The 10774-nt window shown below is 37.9% G+C and overlaps 1 long non-coding RNA gene across 1 annotated transcript; it reads left to right on the top strand.

The window, feature by feature from the left end:
• The first annotated feature begins 2914 nt into the window (after positions 1–2914).
• On the top strand, positions 2915–10325 carry LOC121073427. Its single transcript, XR_005821704.1, has 5 exons — positions 2915–3002; positions 3101–3365; positions 3934–4091; positions 4241–4407; positions 4488–10325. It is a non-coding gene; the product is annotated as an uncharacterized LOC121073427 (long non-coding RNA).
• Positions 10326–10774: the final 449 nt, after the last annotated feature.

Raw genomic sequence — 10774 nt, 5'->3', positions numbered from 1 at the left:
TGGATTTTCTAGCTGGCAAGTTTGTGGCAAACCAGAGGTGGTCCTTTTGTGTATGCTGTAATATCAAACTTCATCTCAGGAGTTTGTAGATATGAAGAGCTTCCAAGAAATATGGAAGTGAACTTGATGTATTTACAATGCAAAAATCTGATATGGGATGTTAATCACAAAGACCTCAGATCATGTTCTGTTATCCACAGATTGCTGGATGTGAAAGAGCATTTCCTGGGAGACACGATTTCTGCTTGCCTTCTCACTTTAGCATCTGCTGTTGACTGGAGCTGGGCACAGGACAACAAACTAGGTGTTTTCTTTGACCCATTATGATTTGCTTACACACCAAAAAACACTGAAGAGAACCAGGAGGACTGTCTCCTCCTGGTACTGTAGTTGCTATGTAATAATCACGGATCGGCCCCAGATGAGAATGAGGGCTGGTGTGGATTAAATGTCCTACAGTTATGGAACAAGTTGGCAGGTGTGAATTTCTTGTACAAGCCACAGTCCTGGACTTTCTTAATTTAACATGTACATGTATTTGACTTCTCATATCTCTACTACTTAAATAAGTATGCCAAAAAAAGGTAATAATAGCGATGTTATCTGCTGCAGCATTTCAGCTATATGCCATTTATGTGCATCGTATTTCTGAAAGGTGAAGGGCCACGAGGAACTAGATGGGAAGGAAGATGCATGTTCACCCTATCAGAGTTGATCAAATCAATAGTTATCTGTGGCAAATCGCAGCTGTCTAATTGAAAGCTGAGTTAGATCTTGCGTGTGCTGTAGCTGTTCCTCTTCTGGTTTGGAGTAATGTTCTCATCCCATGTGCAGTGGGTCAGTCCTTTAGTCTAAGCAATACATTTGATTTCTTTTCCCACTTTCACCCTGCAATACATACGGATTTGTATTTGAACATGTCAATGACAGTGTGCAAAATCCATATTTATCTTGAAAAGAGAGAGTACTAATGATTAGAAAAGTAGGAGGATGAATCTTCACTAAAGATACAAAGTCGATAAAGAGACTTGTGGTGACCTGAGCATAGGTCAAGTTGACCTGTGTGGGAATAGAGAGGAATGAATGAAAGGAAAACAAGTTAGAGGAAAAGGCAGCACTAAAAATATGAGCTGCAGCCATTAGTTGCAGCACTGTCAGTTCATAAAGTGCCTGGGCAATACCTTGACTTTCTTTGTTTCCTGTGCTAGGATGTAAAAGCATAGGAGAAAATCAGCCCTAGTCTTGCTGTGTACAGAAGTTGTCTGTTTTCCTGAGCAGGTAAATTGAGATACAGAGCTGGAAAATCAGCCTGTTATAAGGTGTGAATTAGAGCATGTCTGGGGAAAGAAGAAAGATCTTAGGAGCTTGTGGCTCTGCTGGCTTACTTACATCTATAATGATTTTGTTGTTTTTGTCTGACCACACTTTGTATGGAGATCGTGATTCACTGTTTTATGTCAGCACAGTAGCTCCACACACAGACATGTAGGGTAAGAGGCCTTGTTAAAAAGAGAATCCAACAATTTATGTCCTTCATTACCCAGCATCCTTTCTAACTCTTGGCTTTATGTATACCGAGTTGATACACTTCTTACTGGGGACCATAAAAGAGTATTTGGATGAACTGCAAAGCAGATGCAAGAATATACTTGGTTTTTTTTTTTTTTTCATTTTTCATGTCAAAGTTGCTAGTTGCACAACACATAGCGTGAAGGAACGAATTTTTCACCACGTGACTTGGAGATGCTCATGTGGATTTTTTTTGCTCTGCAGAGATGGCAAGGGATCAACAGTTAGGATATGTAGGAATGTCATACTCAATTAATTTCCTGAAATTACACTCTGAAGTTGTGTTTTGAAAATGAATTAATATTGGTGAAAAGCACTGATATCCTTGGATAAAGGGCAACAGAGAAGAACACATTGTTATTATTAAACTGTTGTAGAAATCCTCTCTTTGGCTTTGACTGAATTATTGCAGTGAGTTTCCTTGGTGATGTGACGTAGGATTTACTGGAGTGTTTGTGCTGTATAATTGAAAATGACACTACCTTTATTAAACTGTGGGACTCTTAACTCTTTTCTATGCTGCGAACTAGCTCTGCAGCATATTCTTACCAAATGTCCTAAGCCAGCAGAATAGAAGCTGATCAGACCTCCACCATAAGATATCTAAGTTAAGAGCAAGTTGGGGGCAAAAAATACCTGCCTTCCTCGACACAAATGAGATAAATATGGATAATGAATGTAGCTGAAGTTTCAATTAACCACTCGTAAATTGTTGCCCATTGATAACAAAGGAAAGAGTGAAAGTCCTTCCCCCTCAAACTACAAACATAAGGCTCAAGGTGAAGAGACCTGTGCCTAAATCATCAGTTTATAATCAGCTTTGATGGCACTACCTGAAAGCTCTTACCAACAGCTGTTCATTTGTCTAAGTAAAACAAGTTAATGGTTCTAGTCCAGGTTTTCTTAGATAGGTTGTCTGCATCATAACAAATCTCATCTCAATCAATGATAATTGCTGGTACTGACAGCAGCCTCCCAAGAGAATCTTCAGGGAGCAGTGATCATCAGATCTGATGGGGTACACACACCTAGGGGACAGTTGCAGGGCTTGTCTTTCAAAATTATATATCCGGCATTAAATACAATGGATACTGGATATTAACATGATTTGAATGTCTCACATGCCTGAAATGTTAGAGGACTCAGATTAAAGGTATCTAGCTTGTTAATTGTTAGCTCAAATTATTAAGCTATCTTTTCAACAGTTCTTTGTTCTGGTACAGTAGGGTGGCAATGTGCTCTGCAGCTGAATGCTTCACAGCTGAACTCCATCCTGTGGCAACACTGATTTTATCACCCAGGATGCAGTAGAACCCTTAAATTTGGAGTGACTGCAGTGTAGTAGCTTTGCTCTCTTATTTTGGGTATTGCTGGTGTTCCAGACCTGTGTGGTCTGACAAAGAAACTACAGGACCAAAACCTTATTGTGTTCTGTATGTATATGCTGATCTTGAAAATAAATTACTTCTTCCTAGAATATAATTATTCCCTTGTCAAATTAAATTGAGTAAATTTCATTCTCTTAAATTAGGTTTGATTTTTGTAATGACTACTCAATCCTCCAAATATCAATATAATGGGAATAGAGATACACTCTGATTACACTCTGATCCTCTTCTAGCTACACCAACTTGATTATACATCCCAGTGGATCCCAAATAAGAAATTCAGGTTCCCTTAAATCAAAATGCCTGCTTCTTTGTCACATCATTAAGAAAAAGCTAGGAATCTGATTAATAGCAGACCTCCAGGCCTCTTTCGCAAAGACAAGAGAAACTCTACAAAGAAATCAACAGGTATGTTAAATATTGATAACTGCATGGCACTGATGATTTGTAGTTTTCTATCCTGGAATAGAATAATATAAAATGGAAAGAAAGGAAAGTTATAATATATATATATATATTTTTAATGAAGAAAATTTAAATTAGTCTATTCAAGTAAGACAATTCTGTCCTTACAAATCAGATAATCTGATCTCAGGTATTAAAATTCTTCAATGTTTGATTAGTCGAGAAACAAATTAGATCTGTTAGGTTTTAAAATGTAGCAGCTTTTTATTTTATGTTTCTCTCTAAACCTCTCCTTTCTACCATGAAAGATAATTGTTTAATGCAGTGCTTAACTTCACAGTTGCTCATAGCAGGATGGATGTAGCAGTGGATTGAATCATGTATTTGTAAAACCAACAGTATTGTCTTAGCAGCCTTTCCATGATGGTCTAGGCCCTCACTCAGAGGTTTTTGAAATTACTCAGGTGTCAGATGCGGGCAGGCATAATCCACCTCAGTACAGATGAGGGCAGAGGGTGAGCTGAAAGATGATAATTTGCTAGTGATTTGCTTATTATCTGCATCTTCCCAGCCATTCAGGAAATGCAAGCCTTAGAGGAGATAAAGAAAAAGGGCTGGATGAGTTGAGGTCAAGGAACTGGAGGAGCCAGAATGGGACAAATCTGAGCAAAAGAACTCGCTAGTGGGCCAGTTCCCCATTTGTGATCTAACAGAAAATTATTATGAAAGGTCAGTGCGGAAATACAACAGAATAGGCTTAATGTAACTGTAATTTGGTTTGTATTGTTTTTGTTTTTCTCTGAGAATATGTTGAGCTCGCCCCTTGGATTTTCTATTTTTCTTTATTTTTTATGTTTCTTCTTGTAATGAGTTCTTAGGAAGCTTACATATGCCAAGAACTGCAGCATATCTTGTGCATCTAATTACAAGCCATGTACAGTTAGAGAGTGGATCTACAGCTGCTAATCCCTTCTGACTTCCACATGAATTGAAATGCGCAGCTGATAAGTATTAGGTCACAGGTTCATCTCATTCACTGAGAAAAGTGAGTACAGTCTGAAAACAAACCATCAGCTGCACAGTTGAGCCAGGCCAGATTTATTGTTCCTTTTTTTTTTTTTCCAGGTCACCAAGTCATGGCAAATTGCTTCAGAGCCCAGTGGGCTCCATTCAAAACCTACTTTCAGTTTTGGAGGCTTTTGTGGGATTTACCTATGGTTGTATCCAAGTGACAGCTAAATGTCTTTCAGAAGCTTGATGTAAAATACACTGAGATCCACTGAAAATCTTCTCGTTTAATTTGGACTAGCCCAAAATTTTAATTAAGTTTTCAAGTCAGGCTCTGCCTCCTATTAGCTCATGAAGTTGACTTTGTCACACCAATGTGGCATGAGACATTACATCAGTTAAATGTGGCTGGATTGCATTGACTTGCTCTTGCGCATCTATCTACTCTGTGCATAATGCTGGGATGTTTGTTAGAGTTTTCCTTCTTCCTGGAGATACCTACTTATACGTTCTGTCAGTATGCACGCACATATATAGTCTCCTTACAACTACTTGGAACTGTTGTTTTCATATCCAAGCACATCACACATTTAAACTGTGAACAAATATAGGAAGCTATCTTTGACTCCTTATGCCCAGAAGAAAGAATAAAAGGAAAAACATGCATTTTTGAGTAGGAGAAAAAAGGATTGCTCTCAGGAGATTTTCTCTTCAGATACTGTGATGAGTAATGCTGCTGTCAGTTATTAGGTTATTCAGGAATTAGCTTAAAAAAAAAAAGCTTAATTTTAGCCTCTTTTTTTTTGGATTGTTGTCATTTCTAATCCAGTGAAAATAGGTATCCCCCATTGAAATGAAGAACTCTCAGCTGGATGTAAAATCAATGTCAATTAAGATCACAGTAGTGATTAAGGACTTCCCACCCTGGGTCTTCATTTGATATTTTACTAGTACTCTGGGAGAGATGTATGCAAGCAATTTTTTTTTTAAGTAATGGGAAGTTTCCCTACAGTATTTGCTTTTGTACCTTTAGTATAAGTCACCAATTACTGAAATAAGTATTTTTTTCTTATATCTATGTTTTCATAGCATAGTATTAGGGACTGTAATGAATTGATGGATTGATATAGAATCATAGAATGGCTTGGGTTGGAAGGGACACTTAAGGATCATCTAGTTCCAAAGTACTTGCCATGGGCTGGGACACCTTCCTCTAGACCAGGTTGCTCAAATCTGTTATTTAGTAGCTGTTCTTGGAGAATGTAGAATGTACCATATTTTTTAAAATTTGTGTTAATTATTTGATGTGTGACTTTCTTCAATAAAATCCCTCTCCCTGAATGAGAGAATAGTATGAGACATAAAACCTGAATTGATGGCAATAAGAATGGGATTTATGTCTTGTAATTTAAACAAAAAAAGTATGCCTCTGAAATCAGTTAAGTAGTTAAGGTCCTTCTCTATGATATGAAAATAACATGGCAATTCAATCCACCTATTTTAGGTACCAGTTTTAGAATGAATTGCCCTTTGGAAGTCACTTCTCACTCCATTGCAGGGAGAGGAAACTTGGGAAGAGAGGGAAGACAGGAAAGAAAAAAAAAAAAGCAATCGACTGAGCTAATTTTGCCCTCTGATATTCAGTGTGATATGGAATGCAGACTAAGAACATAATTCTAGGTTGTAAACTTCATTAAAATGAATGAGACTGCCAGCTCCCATTCCTCTAAGAATATTTTAAGTGGTTAATTTTATGGGTTGATCCCATGCACTTACTGGATTTCATGGTCAAGGTGTCATTCAGATTTAGAAAGGAGGAAGAGAAACTTAAGTGTCAGGGTTTGTAAAGGTAAGAGATGTCAAGTGAACTCTTTCTGCATGGTGTCCCCTGCACTTTTGCTCTCCCTTCACACTGTTTCATAAGTCTGTTTTCTTTGTGCTGATGCTGCTGGGGAAAGGCTGTAAAAGTGATATGAGAGCTTGGATCTTCATGTATAGGCTGAGGAATTCTGTGACCTGAACATGGAAACTTTGCTTCCACAAGCTGAATTTTGAGGTGCATAGAACTGATCAGATGGTTTCAGCCCCCACCTATGTTGGCAGATCTGTGTTTGAGAACAGCCACCATTTCTGGCACTAATTGCAAAATCTCCCAAGAGAGCCCTGCATAGGGAAAGAGAATAAATTGCTTCCTAAAGTTCAGCATTAGGAAGTGTACAGGGAGGCATCATAGGAGAATTTTTGCTGCTCCCATCTATAATAAGGTTAAAAGGTAACTTGATCACATTCTCTCAGTATCTCCAGGGAGAATGTCAAGTATATAGCACAGAGGTGGGAGAGGGCTCATTAATTTTAGACAAAGTCATAACAAGAAACAGTAGCTGGAGATTGAAACTTGATGAATTAAAAATGAAAGGAGGATTTTTTTATTTCTAATTTATTTTTTTTAACAGAGGTAATTAACAACTTGGCCTGACCACTCAGAGGAAATTCAAAGTTTTCCATCATTTTCAATCTTTAAATTGCAATGAGATAGTTTTCTAAGAGGGCAGATTCAACCATTCCAGAAGTTATTGAACTGAGTAGAGGAATTCCTGTGTGGAGTGTTGTCATAAACATTACCAACACTAGCTGTGTGTAATATAGCCTTTCAAGGCTATTTTGTTGAATGTTGAGTTCTTATGATATTTTACCTGCACATTTCTGCATGCATGTACACTTCTTCTGGGCTATTTGTGCAGTTCTCTTAATTTTTAACTGCACCATAAACAACTGCCTTCATAACAGTGCTGCTCGAAAGCAAAATTGAGGAAAAAGTGCAAATTGTTGTGGCTCTTGTAACTCATTCTCAAGCTTCTCTCTGAGATTCTCTGAACTCCGTCCTAACAGACAGCAACGTGTCTTAAATCCACATCTTTGTAGGAAGAAAATATTCATGTCTCTGGGGCTTTTCTTAGTCTGTCCTTATTGTCCTTGTAATTCCTAGACGTTCCTTGTACAGTCTTCTCTCTGTAAATCTACAAGTTCTTTCAATGACATTTTTCCTTCTCCATGGGCTCATTTCTCTGGCCTCAGTCCAATGAAGATCTAAATGACCTCCTTACACACTAATCAATTATCCTCACTTTCTATCAGCTGCAGGTGGAAGTTCTACCATGCTGTAGAGGATGAGCAGAGCAATGAGCTTGCTAGAGCAAAAGAGGGAGATGAGATAAAACAAGATATGTGTTTAGCACCCGTATCAGGAATCAGCACTCATTTTCATAATGAATTTGCCTGTGTTCATCATCACTGCAGCCTTTCATTAGAAAGATGACAGCTGAGGTTTCTGTGTCTGCCATTTCCATGGTACCCCAGCAGTAGGTTGCTCAAGCAAAGATCTCTTACTTTAATCACTGTTGGGAAGTGTTGGGTTGTGGGTGGGACTGGGGATGTTTCTGGCAAGATAGGGAAGAGAAGAGAATTAAAGGAAAGCTTTCTGTGCCTACACCTTGTCAGCTTACCACTAATATATGTGCTTCTGAACTCTTCTTAACTCACTTCTTTATTGATTTATTTCCACACGTGGTACTTCATGATGAAGGAATACTGTTCACCCTTCCCCCTGAAATATGGTTACCTCTGCGGGGGATTGTGATATGTATTTAGTGCCAACCAGACAAATGATATTTCAGAAAAAGATGATGGGAAAAACAGCAGATTTGGCTGACGTATAGCAGAAACTAAGGAAGTAGAAACATTGCCACACCATTTGTGGAGTCCATTTAAACAATATATAAACACAGTATGCTCATGTGGCTAAACAGGCTTTGTCTGTATCTGGTTTAGGGAAGTACAAATCTGGGCTTTTTAGCCACACACTTCAAGACTTTGATATTAGTTTACAGGAAATAATTCATCTTTCAGGAAAGTTGGTGGGAGAGCCAACTAAGCTGAATTGTCAGGTTTAGGTAAGCTGGTTTTCAAACACCTGGTTGACAACACCTGCCAGTGTTGTCCCTTGGCAGTAGCCAGGGACTATATGTCATCTGTATGAAGGAGCACAGAAGTGCAATTGTTTTTCTTTGCTGGATGGGATTTATCTGATGAGTCTTCTGTTGTCTCTTTGGCAGCACAAAGTGCTCAAAAAAAGAGGCTTTGAAAAAAGTAGTATTTATGTGTAGATAGAAGCTAGCAATGCACACAGAGTGGCTTCGCTCGAGATGTAAAGGCATCGAAGCTTTGCTTTATATGCTTCAGCTTTTCCAGTCTTAGCAGACATAAGTACTGGGTGAGGTCTCATGTAAAGTGGAGACAGAGGAATGATTATCTGTTTATCTTTCTTTCCTTTCAGAGCGGAACAATGAAATCAACAGAACACTCCTCCCCTCCTTCTCTCTTCCTAGCAAATAAACCTTGTTTTAGAAAAATTAGAATGCATAGTGGATAAAGGAAGGTCACCTAGGTCTTGGATCTGCTTCCTTCATTAGCAGCAAATTGTCATGTAGTGATTGCTCCTTCTAGTATCAGTGCTGGAGCATTTAACTAGTCAGAAGAGCTTACAGATGCCACATGAGAAAGCCAGTGATGCATTTAATATATTGCAGGAATCATAAATAGCTAAGACAAGGGCTGGTTATTGCTTAGTTCAATATTGTTGTTTAATAGGAACTCTAAATACACTCTGCTGGGTTAAATATTGTACTATTAACTTCAGAGATAATGATCTTTCTAGATTGAATGAGGGACAATCATATTATGGTGTGATGCATTTCTCTGAGCTCCCCATATGTGAGCAGGGTAATTGAGGGGACAAGCAATTCTGTAAGCCATCCTGAGGGTCAAATTCTCTCATTGTACAGGCTTTCCATTCCCAGAGAGGTCAGGAGGACTTGCTCTATGAATATAAAAGCATTAGATGTCCTGCTTTGTATATTTGTAAAGCACCCATGAACTCAGTGTCCCAGTCTGTGGATATTATCAATCTCTAACTAATTATATTTATTCCACAAAACTGCGTATTAGTTCCAAAGACAGCAATTTATCTAGGCTTTTCCCTCATCCTTTCTTATAAGTAACTATTTGAATGATGAAATTAGTTGTCTGTGTTGATCTTTTCCTTTCTCTCTTGTCTAAGTGAGCTAGAAGAAAAACAAAAAAGGGCTCAGTAGAGAAAGGAGTCCTGTTTCTAAAACAGCAGTAACGTTCTTGGAAAATGTCCTACCCTTAAACCCAGCTGAATAGTTCAATGATGACATAGATCACATAGACTGTAGGAGTGGAAGCTTTTATGATATATAGGAATACATTTTTAGCTGGCCAAACAGAAAGGAAACCTGGAGGATGAAAGAAATGCCCACAATTGCAAGCCACTGTTGCTTGCAACAGTCTATTCACTTAACTTATATTGTGCATTTGGTACTGGATTGCCTCTCTTTTTCTACTTATGTTCTCAATTCCTGTTTTGTTCAGTGCTGTATTTAAATGCTTCATTTAAAGGATTCAGAGTTACTGGGAAGAGGAAATTACATGCATGCATATACACGTGTGTATATATTATATATATATAAAGTCAGTAACAAGGCCTTTTTTTGTAGGTTTTTCTGTTTCTGTTTGAGATTTAACCCTTTACCCTCATTATGTTTTTGCTTTAAATTCAGGGCTTTTAGATAGCAAATTAATGCTGTCTATATTGACAAACGCTACCAAAAGTTGGCATTTGGTAGTCAGGAGGAACTTACATCTCAATTCTGTTATCCCTGCTCCAAATGACCATTTGAATTTGTATGATGGACTTTCCAGGTCTGCAAAAACTTCACACAGACATATTGAAGGAAGATTGAGTTGGTTAGTTATGTGAACCATTTCCTAACTTTTTGTTGTAAGACACAGAACTTTGTGAATCTCTTCAAGTCAAAATTAAATGTAATTTACCTTACTTGCTCTGTTTTCCTGAGTAATGGTGAATTGGGAATGATCCAGTAAGGGCTATAAACAGTTATTTAAAACTTAATTTATACTAATCTATTCTGTAGAATGACCTCTGCAAATCTTTCTTATTGGGGGCATTTTGCACTTGTACTTATTCCCATTTTTTTTTCTTTTTTATTCTCCCTTTGAAGGTCATCTTCAAGACAGGTTGTATTTTAGGCCTATCCTTTCATGGAGATGAGGATTTATTTTTGCTTATAAAGATGGGTTGTATACTTCTGATTTGCTTGCTGTTATCTTTTTAATTTCATTATGGGAGACTTGCTGCAGGATGCACTGTGATTTTGAGTCCTAATTTTATTGTCTAGGTAAAAGGAGAAATTTGAAATGTTTTCTGCTGAAATACAAAGATGCTTTTGATTCGTAAGTCTGTTGCTGCCTATGAATCTACTTGCAAAGTTATGACTGCTAAGCTCTGGATATATCCTGGTGTA

The sequence above is a fragment of the Cygnus olor genome, chromosome 7 (genome assembly GCF_009769625.2).
Source record: "Cygnus olor isolate bCygOlo1 chromosome 7, bCygOlo1.pri.v2, whole genome shotgun sequence".
Taxonomy (NCBI): domain Eukaryota; kingdom Metazoa; phylum Chordata; class Aves; order Anseriformes; family Anatidae; genus Cygnus; species Cygnus olor.
This window is presented reverse-complemented; position numbering and strand designations above follow the sequence as displayed.